General features: G+C 39.3%; 1 long non-coding RNA gene across 1 annotated transcript in view; it reads left to right on the top strand.

The window, feature by feature from the left end:
- Positions 1-13,252, top strand: part of LOC109551187 (uncharacterized) — a 93,558-nt gene that overhangs the window by 5,968 nt on the left and 74,338 nt on the right. The window contains exon 3 of the long non-coding RNA XR_012325674.1: positions 2,124-2,203. This is a non-coding gene — a long non-coding RNA (uncharacterized lncRNA). The remainder of the gene's footprint in view (positions 1-2,123; positions 2,204-13,252) is intronic.

Here is a 13,252-nt window from a genome sequence, read left to right as displayed (position 1 = left end):
AGGAATAAAGACAGAGATGTAAAGAATGGACTTGAGGACACGGGGAGGGGGAAGGGTAAGCTGGGACGAAGAGAGTGGCATGGACATATACACATTACCAAATGTAAAATAGCTAGCTAGTGGGAAGTAGCTGCATAGCAGAGGGAAATCAGCTCTGTGCTTTGTGACCACCTAGAGGGGTGGGTAGGGAGGGTGGGAGGGAGATGCAAGAGGGAGGAGATATGGGGATATATGTATATGTATAGCTGATTCACTTTGTTATAAAGCAGAAACTAACACACTATTGTAAAGCAATTATACTCCAATAAAGATATTTTTAAAAAAAAGAAAAAAAACCGCCACCATGAGCAAGAGGAGGCAGAGAAGGAAAAAAAGAAAAAGAGCAGAATTAGACCCTAAATCTGAAAATGGACAATTTAAAAATAGGCCCATTTCGCTTCTGAACATAAATGCAAAAATTTCTAAATATTAACTAACCGAATCCAACATTCTTACTCCAGTGAACTAGGAAAACCCTTGATATTCATTTCCCTCTCTTTAGAATATACCTGTCTAGCTACCTATCTAGCCATTTATCATGAAAACATAATAAGTAGGGTTTATTCTAGAAATTCAAGTATGATTTAACATCAGAAAACCTATCCAAATAACTCACCTCAGAAAGAATAAGAGAGAAAAATCATTCGACAATGTGCATCATTATTAATAATAAAAACTTTCAGGAAAGTTAGGAATAGTAAGAAATGTACTTAACTTTATGAAGGACCAAAAATGTACAGCAAAATATTATAAATTGATTAACTTTAAACACATTCCATTTAAGTGTAGGATCAAGAGAAGGTTGCCACTGCTGTTTAACATGATATTGAAAGTCCTGGCTGACAAAATAAGATTTGTAATAAAAGGAAGAAGAAATTAAATAGAAGAATCAGAAGGAAAGAGATAAAATTGGGATTGTTTGCAGTAATATGATCAACCACATAAAACACCTTATAGAAACAATAAGCTATTAGAAATAATAAAAGAATGCAGCAAGGTGACAGAGATGCTTTTCTCTCCTTCTTCCAAAGAACTACTTTTTTTTTTATAGGGCACAAGGCCAACCAGAATAAAGACAACATTTGCTAGCCTCCCTTGTAGCTAAGTATTGCCATGTTCCAGGCAATGGGTTAAAAGCAGAACTGGTGCACACATTCCTAAAAGGAGGGAATGTGCCTCATCCTCTTTCCTGCCATCTGAAATGAAGATACAATAGCTGGAGCTTCGGCAGTCATCCTAGACCGTGAGCTGAGTTTGAATATGGAAGCCACACATAGCAGAACAAGAAAGAAGGCACCTGCTATACTAACACCAGCCCTAAAATGTCTACCTCCAAACTTTGGAACTTCTTGAATAAACATCTATCTCATTCACGCCACTGTTATTTTAGTTTGTGTATGTGTGTGCCTGGTGTTACAGATAGCCAAACCTTATCCTGATACAGCAAGATTCCCAAATTCAAAATCAATTCATGAAAACCAAAAGTATACTTACATACTAGTACTAACAAACTAGAAAATAAGATACTTCTTACAATAGCAACAAAACTCTAAAGTTTTGGGGAATTAACCTAAGAAAAAAATGCACAAAACTTTCATGGGAAAAAATGTTAATGCTATTAACAGACTTCAAAGAAGACCTGAATAGGGGTATATATAATGTCTGTGGATAGGAGTAACATTCTTAAGATATCAGTGATCTCTAAATGTATTCATAAACTCAGTGCAAACCATTCAAACTTTTAATGGGATTTGAAGAATTTAAACATTCTCAAATACATATGGAAGATTGAATTCCATTATAATCTGGTCATTTTTGAAAACAAAAATCATAGAGGGGAAATTTACCCTTCCAGATAATGACATAAGTCACAGTAGCAGACATGTAGAACAGTGGGACGGAATAGAGAACTCAGAAACAACACTTTTACCTATGAGAACTTGGTATGTGATAATGGTAACATCACAAATCTATGAGAAAATCATGTAGAGATAGTCAACTATTGCTGCAGTAATAATACCATGTAATGAACAACCCAGAAATACCAGTGGCTTATAGCAGCCATTGTTTTTTCTCTCTCACAGGTCTCTGCTGATCTCATCTGGTCTGGTCAAGACTTGGCTGGACTCAGCCGAATTCAGCTGGGCTTTGCTCCAGGACACAGGTTAGTTCAGGTCTTTATCACATGCCTCATTCTGGCAATGACAGGAGCTCAAGAGATGAAGTCTCATCACCCAAACACATTTAACACATCTGCTGCCATCTCCTAATATTTCATTGACCAAATTAGTCACATGGCCAAGTCTAACAAATTGGTAGAAGGTGCTGCAAAACCACATGGCAAAGAGCATGGGAGTATAATTCTATAGCATGGAGGACACGAAGGATTGGGAATAATAATCCAACCTAACACACAAGTTTTGTTTCATAGATAATGTTGGAAAAATTGGTTCACCATGGAGAAAAGTAAAGCTGCATCTATATCTCATACCATTTGGAAAGGTGAAATTTCAATGAATAAAAAAACCTAAAAGGGAAAGGGAAAACTATAGAGCTAATAGAAATTAAAAACAGAAGAGTAGCTTTGGAATCTTAGGATAGGAAAAGATTTCTTCAATAAGACTCTGAAAGCATAAACTATAAAACCAAAAGAATGATGAACTTGACTATATCAAAATTAAAGTTTCTGGTTAACAAAGAACATCATAGACCAGCTAAGAGAAAGTTGATAGACTGAGAGGTGTTTCCAAACCAAGAAGACATTAATGTCTAGGATATAATAGGAATTATATTCCTATTATATTGAGAAGAAAAAAACAGGAAACACAATAGAAAAATAGCCAAAGGATATGAACAGGCAAATTTACAGAAGGGAAGCTTGAGAGACTAACAAGTAGATGAAGAGATATATTGTACAATATGGGAATATAGCAAATATTTTATAATAACTATAAATGGAATATAACCTTTAAAAATTGTGAATCACTATATTGTACACCTGTAACTTACATAATATTGTATACCAACTATACTTCAATTTTAAAAAGTAGATGAAGAGATATACAATCCCACTTATAATCAGATAAATGCATATTAAAGCAACAACACACTTCTTTACATCCATTAAATAGGCAAAAATGTGAAAGTTAGGTAACACCAAGTGTTGGCTAGGATGGGAGGAAGCATGAACTGTCATGCATTGCTATTGGGAGTTAAGTCCCTGGTACAGCTGTTTTGAAGTTATCTGGAAATATGTAATAAAATGTAGTATGTGTTTTCCTGTGGCCCAGCAGTTCCACTCCTGGGAATACATACCTCTAAGAAACTCTTGCACAAGTCCGTAAAAGGACACAAGCGAGGACAATCATCACAGCAGCAATTGAAGTAGCAGCATATTGTTGGCAAACAGTATATATCACCTGTGCATTACGGAAGGTTAAATAAAACGTAGCACATATCATAGAATAACATGCAACTATTGGAAGTAATGCACTAAGTGTCCATCTTGCAACATGGATAAATCTTTAAAATGTTTTATAAGTAAAAAACAGTAAGAAACAACAAGATGGTGTAAGCCCCAGGCCTTGGGATGTCTTTCACTAGAGGATGCATCAATGTTTTTCATTTCTGCTCTTAGCCGGGCACTTTGAGGGAAGGATAAGGAAGGTGCTGTTATGACTCATTTTCAACTCAAATATTTCCTCCTAGTTTTCACATGAAATTGTGGCAGTTTTCATGTAGGCCCTCCCCACCATGCCCCGGAGTGGACTCCTTCGCAGGCCCCCACGGTTTCTACCACCATGCCATGCCCAATCGCCTCCCTGCTCCCCTATACGTGTTTAATATACATTTATCTGGTTCTAAGTTTCCTTCCCAGGCTGGGTGGGAGGTAAGTGATGGCTCTTGAGGAGTGACCACAGTCAGAGATATAGAATACACCCTTGCCACTCTGCTTCTCACATCTGCCTACTTCCCCATTTCCAAGTCAGGAACACCCAAACATTACTAGATTTTAAAAAGCTGTATTTCAAGACTGATCTAGAAGTGTGTTTGCTTATGTTTTTTGTTTGTTTTTTTTTTTTTTTTGACGGTACGTGGGCCTCTCACTGTTGTGGCCTCTCCCGTTGCGGAGCACAGGCTCTGGACATGCAGGCTCAGCAGCCATGTCTCACGGGCCCAGCCACTCCGTGGCATGTGGGATCTTCCCAGACGGGGGCACGAACCCGTGTCCCCTGCATTGGCAGGCGGACTCTCAACCACTGCGCCACCAGGAAAGCCCTGCTTATGTATTTTTTCTGTACCTCCTAGTGTGCTGTCAATGCTAGTAACAACTGTAAGGATGAAACAATAACAGTAACTGTAATATTAGCTGTGTGTCAGTAAGCAGTAGACACAATGGCCTTTTAAAGTTGACTGAGAGGGAGGAGATGGAAAAAGATAATTAGCTGTGGAGATTTAGGTTAGATATCAGAAATAGCTCTCTGAAATCAGGGTTGACAAACAAGTGAAGGAGTTACCAGGTTTGGGCATAGATAGGTAATTTTTTTAAAAGATTTCGGAGTTTTCTAAACTAAAGACAAGGGCATGGATGCAATGGCTCTTCAAGTTTCTCCCAGCCCTGTCAGGTTACGAATCTCCCCCACGCAGGCATGTTGGAAACACAATTGATTCCCACCAAGGTACACTGAGAATAGCCCCTGCTTGGGTTACACTGCCTTAAAAGCTTGTCTCTGCGCAAAGCTTTCCTTAATGGCTCATTACTAGCATGTGAAATTCTGACACTTAGTAATGGCTATGAGTTCATGGTCCTTAAAGTCCAGGAACTTGCCTAAGCCCAGGTAGGGAGCTTCACAGCGCAGCACGTGAGGCCCAGCAGCCCACACCCTTCCCGGTGGACTAAACAACAGCTGCAGGCTTCTAACCTAGCTAGAAGGGACCCAGCTAGCTTTGGGTCTCTGATTTCTGCAGAAGCCAGGATGTGATCCTGAGGAGATGACTCTTCTCGGGATTGAATATCTTAATGACTCCCATTTAGGGTCTGTATAACACTCATCACTGGCTCCCAATATTGGGACATTAATGTTAGCTCGTATGTATTACCTAAACCTAACCGTAAAAGGGCTAATGATTTATCCATCTGTAGTTTCTGTAACTCCTAGGAGCTGTGTAATCCAGTCATTCTGTATTTGTGCGACCATTACTGACAGAGTTCTAGGGAGTCTTGGGAGATGAATTTCGAAAAGTAGATTGAACCCAGATTATAGAACCTTAAATGCCTGGTTAGGAGTTTCAATTTGTAGGTTAAGGCAATAGGGAGGCTTTGAAGGTGTTTGAGAACCGCATGATGAAAGAGCACTTTACATTTAAATGAGCAAATATTTATTGAGGAAAAGGACAACTATTAAGTCCCTATTAAAGGACAGCTCTATGGTTAAGCGCAAGAGAAAGAAGGTCCTTGCCTTCAACGAATTTATGGTTGCTAGGTGTTGTTCTGTTTTTTGTTTTTAATATAGGGGGGACAGTATTCTGAGATATGAACAAGTATGGTTTTCCTACATTTTCTCTACCCCAGCCTGTTCCCTCAGGGTATGGATATTCCACAGCAGAGATTTAGAGAAAAGAGTCTTCTCTTGACTTCCAGGTGTCGAAATGGCCTTTAAGTAGCCACAGCAGAGACAAGAGTTTTATAGAAAAGCCCTGGATTTTCATGAGCTGCAAGACAACATAAACCATAGATTTGGAACTACAATTTTAGGGGCCCAAAAAAAGTGCTGTTAAAGGTTTTCCCACAGTCTCTCTCTCAACTTTCCTTGCCTTTTTTTTTTGTTTGTTATTTAATGTTATTCTAAGTAAACAATAATTGAAAATATTAGCCTGAATTTTATCATTTATTTTTATATTGTGAAATATCAGTTTTAAATTCAAATATAAGAGCATTTAACTTATAAGCAGAATCACTAAAATGATCTAATTCATATTTCGTAGCTTGTAGGTGCTTATGTATTTCGTTCTTACCAGAACAGTGGAAACGCTGCACAAAACTAATTCACTTGTTTTTATTTCACTTCTTGATATGTGCTCACTCCACCAACCCTCTACCTTCAACTTACTGTTGAATGAGGAAGGACTAAAAGGAAAAGGAACTATGCGGTGCCCTAAGATTTCCCTTTCCTCCTATGTCTTCATTTTCAGGATATGTGGTTGGCTAATACAGAGAGTATCAAAAGAAACAAAGGCTCCGATAAGATTCCTTGGTTGTTCATGTCTTTAGAATACCATGGCCCTTTTTCTACCTTCAAAACCAGTCCTGGTTTGAATGGAAAGCATGACCTCTCAGGGCTGTCAGCGCCCCAACTTAATCAAAGATGAAATACACTTACATCTTGCTGAACTCGAAATCATGTGGGACAACCGGAATTCTGTGCTCATGGGGCAGCAAGAACAGCAGACGTGCAATGCATGCATATGCCCTCTGCTCATACTCCACTGTCCCATCGGATTTCACATACAAAACATAGGTTCAAAAATAAAATCAAGACTTTTGAGATAGCATAGCAGCAGAAAGCCCTTCTGAGTGTGGGCCCCTGTGTGACTGCAGAGGTGGTACATCCATGATGCTGGCCCTGTTTACCAGAATGGTTGAAGGTCCCGGCTGCCCTGCCTCAGGTGAGATAATGGTGCTCTGGACTGGGGGTGGGAAAGAAAGCCTGTGGCTTTGAATACAAACATGTCATTGAGAAAGGGGGCTCCATGTTCTGCTCTTGTGCCCCACACACCCACCTCTTCACCAGGTCAGACCTCAGAAACCACTGGGAACTGGGAAGATAAAAGCAGGGAAGACCAGAACCTTGCATCCAAGGCTTCCAATGAAAACTTGGGAAATAGAAAAATATCGCAAAGAAAAAAATTAAGCTATCTATAATCCTACCGTCCAGAGAGAGCGACTGTTAAAGTTTTGTGTGATTTGTAATATATATTTATACAAAATTTGTAAAGGTAAACATTTCTCATGCCACTGAATACGCTGCTAGAAAAGTTTTAAATATAACTTCCCATTTTAAGGTGAGGATTTGGTGGTGGTTTGCACAGTGAATTCTGGAGGGAAGAGTCTGTCAACAGAGAGCCTGGTCAGAAGATAAATGCAAGAATCCCAGAGGGGATCTGCGCTGAAGGCCTGCAAAGAGGAGAGAAGGGAAGGGACTGGATGAGGCTCAAAAATAGAATGTGGAGCGAAAAAAGCAAGTCATCAAAGATTCCATCTATTTCGAGTTCAAAAGGCAGATAAAACTAAATACTATGTTATTCAGGAACACATACATAACCATTACAACTATAAAGCAAAACAAAATTCGGAAAGGTAGTTCCCGAGAGAAGCCAGGGAGGCAGATGTGTTCAGAAATGGGCACACAGGGGCTTCTTAAGGGGCTGGTAATTGTCCATTTCTTAGGCTGGGTGGTAGACACGTGAGCGGACAATTATTTTTTGAACAGTACCCTTTCATTTTATACAGGCACACCTCAGAGACATTGCTGGTTTGGTTCCAGACCACCACAATAAAGCAAATATTCCAATAAAGCAAGTCACGAATTTTTTGGTTTCTCAGTGCGTGTAAAAGTTATGTTTACGCTCCACTGTAGTCTATTAAGTGTGCAATAACATTATGTGTAAAAAACAACGTACATACCTTAATTTAAAAATACTTTATTAGGCAGTTTGGGATTGACATGTACACACTGCTATATTTAAAATGGAGAACCAACAAGGACCTACTGTATAGCACAGGGAACTCTGCTTAATATTATGTAACAGATTAAATGCGAAAATAATTTGAAAAAGAATAGATACATGTATATGTATAACTGAATCACTTTGCTGTACACCTGAAACTAACACAACATTGTTAATCAACTATACTCCAATATAAAATTAAAAGTTAAAAAAAATACTTTATTGCTAAAAAAAATGCTAAACATCATCTGCGCCTTCAGAGAGTCATAATCTCTTTGCTGGTGGAGGGTCTTGCCTCGATGTTGATGCTGCTGACTGACCAGGGTGGTGGATGCTGAAGGCTGGGGTAGATGTGTCAGTTTATTAAAATGAGACAACAATGAAGTTTGGCCCGTCGATTGATTCTTCCTTTCACAAACGGTTTCTCTGTAGCATGCAATTCTGTTTGATAGTATTTTACCCAGAGTAGAACTTCGTTCAAAATTGGACTCAGTCCTCTCAAACCATGCTGCTGCTTTATCAACTAAGTTTATGTAATATTCTAAATCCTTTCTTGTCATTTCAACAATCTTCACAGCATCTTCACCAGGAGTAGATTCCACCTCAAGAAACCACTTTCTTTGCTTATCCATAAAAAGCAACTCCTCAGCTGTTAAAGTTTTATCATGAGATTGCAGCAATTCACTCACCTCTTCAGGCAGCACTTCGAATTCTAGTTTTCTTGCTGTTTCTACCACGTCTGCAGTTACTTCCTCCACTGAAGTCTTGAACCCTCAAAGTCATCCATGAGGGTTGGAATCAACTTCTTCCAAACTCCTGTTAATATTGATATTTTGACCTCTTCCCATGAATCACAAATATTCTTAATGGCATCTAGAATGATCAGTCCTTTATGGAAGGTTTTCGATTGACTTTGCCCAGATCTATTAGAGGAATCACTATCTATGGCAGCTATAGCCTTATGAAATATATTTCTTCAATAATAAGACTTGAAAGTAGAAATTATTCCTTGATCCATGGGCTGCAGAATGGATGTTGTGTTAGCGGCATGAAAACATTAATCTCATTGTACCTCTCCATCAGAGCTCTTGGGTGACCAGGTGCATTGTCAAGGAGCTGAAAGGAATCTTTCTTTCTGAACACTAGGTCTAAACAGTAGGCTTAAAATGTTCAGAAAACCATGTAGTAAACAGATGTGCTGTCAACCAGGCTTTGTTATTCCATTTATAGAGCACAGCCAGAGTAGGTTTAGAATAATTCATAAGGGCTCTAGGATTTTTGGAATGGTAAATTAGCACTGGCTTTGACTTCAAGTCAACAGCTGCATTAGCCTTTAACAAGAGAGTCAGCTTGTCCTTTGAAGTTTTGAAACCAGGCATCGACTTCTCCTCTCTAACTATGAAAGTCCTAAATGATATCTTCCAATAGAAGACTGTTTCTTCCACACTGAAAATCTGTTGTTTAGTGTAGCCACCTTCATTAATTATCTTAGCTGGATCTTCTCGATAACTTGCTGCAGTTTCTATGTCAGCACTTGCTGCTTCACCCTGCACTTTTATGTTCTGGAGATGGCTTCTTTCCTTAAACCTCATGAACCAACCTCTAATAGCTTCAGACTTTTCTTCTGCAGCTTCCTCGCTCCTCTCTCCCTTCATAGAATTGAAGAGCATTAAGGTCTTGCTCTGGATTAGACTTTGGCTTAAGGGCATGTTGTGACTGGTTTGATCGTCTGTCCAGACCACTAAAACTTTCTCCATATCAGCAATAAGGCTGTTTTGTTTTCTTATCATTGTGTGTTCACTTTTAATTTCCTTCAAGAACTTTTCCTTTGCATTCACAACTTGGCTTAGCTTTCAGCCTGTCTCCTCAACTTTTGACACACCTTCCTCACTAAGCTTAATCGTTTCTAGCTTTTGATTTAAAGTGAGAAACATGTGACTCTTCCTTTCACTTGAACACTTAGAGACTATTGTAGGGTTATTAATTGGTCTAATTTCAACATTGTTGTGTTGAAATTAGAAGACCCAAGGAGAGGGAGAGAGATGGGAGCAGGGTGGAGCATTCAGAACACCACACAGTTATCAATTAAGTTTGCTGTCTTATATGGGCGTGGCTTGTGGTGCCCCAAGACAATAGTAACATCAAAGATCACTGATCACAGATCACCATAACAAATATAATAACAAGGAAAAAATTGGAAATATTTCGAGAATTACCAAAATGTGACAAAAGACATGAAGTGAGTAAATGCTGTTGGGAAAATGGCACCAATAGACTTGTTTGATGTAGGGTTGCCACAAACCTTCAATTTGTAGAAAACACAATACCTGTGAAGTGCAGTAAATTGAAGCGCAACAAAAATGAAGTCTATGGGCGCAGTGGTTGAGAGTCCGCCTGCCGATGCAGGGGACACGGGTTCGTGCCCCGGTCTGGGAAGATCCCACATGCCGCGGAGCGGCTGGGCCCGTGAGCCATGGCCGCTGAGCCTACGCGTCCGGAGCCTGTGCTCTGCAACAGGAGAGGCCTGAGCAGTGAGAGGCCTGCGTATCGCAAAAAAAAAAAAAAAAAAAAATGAAGTCTATGCATGATATAGTCTAGGCCACTATATCTTAGGCCAATTCCAAAAGATAAGGTTTTCCACAACCTCACTCTTCCGTATAATGAGGCTTCCGTATAACCTGTCCGTATAACCGGACAGGTTACACAAACCGGGGCTCTTCCACCAAAACACTCCCACCCTTTTTGTCTTCTTCACTACCCACATAGGTAACCCTGTTCTTAAACAGCTGGCTGGAGTATATTTATTGGAAAGTGTCATTTCTGAGCTGAGACCAGCAGCAATGCAAGAAGCATCCACCAGAATACGGATACACAGACACGTGAATATATGCAGGTCTAATCATGCATGGCCAGGGGCTGGAAATGCTTTCTGCTCTGAAAGCATCTGCCTTGCAGGATGAGTAGCAGGTGATTATCATGCTCTTCCAGCTTCTGCAGCAGTCACCCCAAACCAAATCTAGGATGCTGAAGGGGTGTAGTAGCTGCCAAGGGTCTCACAGGGTCCACTTCAGGTTATGGGAAGACAAACAGTTACATGGTGATTGGGTTGACATGCTACATGAGATACTTTCAGCAGGTTCACAGACAAGCATTTTTTATTCTAATATTATATACATAATATATTTTATTCTAATAGTATATGCATATTACATATGTCACTGACACCTAAAAGGAATAATTATTGCTTTGAGCAGAACTTAGCTAAAGCAGAGAGCAAAGTTAACTTGAATTAATGGTTTAAAAACTCCCTACATATAATAGTGTAACTGGTGCCTAGAGATAGTACAAATCATGAAAGTGGTTCACTTTGGTGGTACCTGAAGGTGGGAAACATTGCACAGGGACTTGGCAGTTCTTAAGAAAGTGGAATATGGGCAGCCTTATTCTACGACCCCAAACACAGCTTGTGACCCCAGGGACTATTGTAAACCTCTCCTCATTCTAATAATAATTCTATTTTGATCCCCTTTTCTCTGCCAGTCTCTGGCAAAGTGCTCTACGTACATTAGCTCATATACATGTAAACGAGCAATATTTCTGTTTGATACCCTTCCTCCTGCTCCTCTGTTTCTTCATCATCACCTTCATCACAAGGCATCGGTGCCGGGGCCTCTGGAGGAAAACACCCTGGCAAAGTCAATCCTGTACCCATTCCTGTTGTTATACTGAAGAGTAACAGCACAAACTTACCTGAACTCATATAAAAAACACCTACAACATTATTTCACAATGTGTAAGGGTATCAAGTCAACACTTGTGTACACCTTAAACTTACACAATGTTATATGTCAATTATATCTCAATAAAGCTGGAAAGGGGGAGAAAAAGAAATACCTACAATGGAATTGAAAAGATAAACAATTTGGCTCATTTCTGGTATAATCTTGTAGTGCACACCCCTCACCGACCCCCAGCCTCTGTTTTTTCACTTTTTTAACAGAGGCAGAAGCACTCTGTGCACATTACCCCACTGGAATAGTTTGAAATCTAACCACTTCATCTCTAGTATAGAAAGTCATTGTAGGAAATATGAATTCTGATAAACAGGCCGTTGTTTTAAGTGACAGTCTGGTGCGAAATAAAATGGATGAGTTATAAATCTCTTTAAGTAATTATTTTATAGTAGATACTCAATAGACCTTTAACTCTGCCATTACTCCCAGAATAGAGAAAAAATATATCAACAACTGAGAACCTTTTTTTAAAATGCAGGTAGTAGAGTTCTAGCAGCCTCTGGGCAAAGCATTTCTATGATGATTCACAGATCAGGTAGAGCTAAGATAAAAGGGTGCTGAGGATAAAAGCTTAGCTTACTTTAGTTTAGTTTTGTTTCATCAGAGTAAACTTCTCTAAAATGATAATAATCCCAAATATGGAACGTCTACAAATTAAAGAGAGATCTATCATATGTGGGTAAATTTAGAAAGGAATTTAAAGGTATTTTTAGGCTAACATTTGCTAATAGATGATGCATGCTCATGGAACAAAATTCAAAGATACAAAAAGATAGATAAGAGAAAATAAGTTTCTCTCCCATCCTAGCCTCCTAGTTACCTCCCAGGAGGCAAACATTGCTATCAGTTTCATAAATATTTCCATATAAATATACATTTGATATATATAAAAGTTAATATATGCATTACATTTATTTTTGTAATGTAACTGATAGTATTTTACACTGCTTCTGCATCTTTCTTTTTTCACTTAACGGTGTATCTTAAACATACTTCACTATCAGTACCAAAAAAGGTTGCTTTAATCTTCTTCAAGGCTATGTAATATGGATGTATATGGATATAGTACCATAATTGTAGGACATTTATATTGTTTCTAACCTTTTGTTAGTACAAACACCGCAACAACCAATGACTTCACAAGTGTGTACTGTGTCTGTAGCATATACTCCCAAGAGTGGAATTGCTGGAACCAAGGGTATATATATTTAAAGCATTTTTTTAAATTTATTTATTTTATTTTTGGCTGCGTTGGGTCTTCATTGCTGTGCTCAGGCTTTCTCTAGTTGCGGTGAGCAGGGGCTACTCTTCGTTGCGGTGCATGGGCTTCTCATTGCAGTGGCTTCTCTTGTTGCGGACCACGGGCTCTAGGCACGCCAGCTTCAGTAGTTGTGGCTCGCGAGCTCTAGAGCACAGGCTCAGTAGTTGTGGCGCATGGGCTTAGTTGCTCTGCGGCATGTGGGATCTTCCTGGACCAGGGCTTGAACCAGTGTCCCCTGCATTGGCAGGTGGATTCTTAACCACTGTGCCACCAGGGAAGCCCTCAAGGTTATATACATTTAAAAATGTGATGGCTATTGCCAAATTGTCTTTCACAGGGGGACCTACTATCAAATGGGTATTTTATAATGCACTGTAACAATTGCTACTGTGGTCATTCTTAAACTTTATTAAATGCTTCTACAGTAAGA

Source organism: Tursiops truncatus, chromosome 14 (genome assembly GCF_011762595.2).
Source record: "Tursiops truncatus isolate mTurTru1 chromosome 14, mTurTru1.mat.Y, whole genome shotgun sequence".
Taxonomy (NCBI): domain Eukaryota; kingdom Metazoa; phylum Chordata; class Mammalia; order Artiodactyla; family Delphinidae; genus Tursiops; species Tursiops truncatus.
The sequence above is the reverse complement of the archived record's forward strand: the minus strand, read 5'-3'. Positions and strand labels throughout refer to the sequence as shown.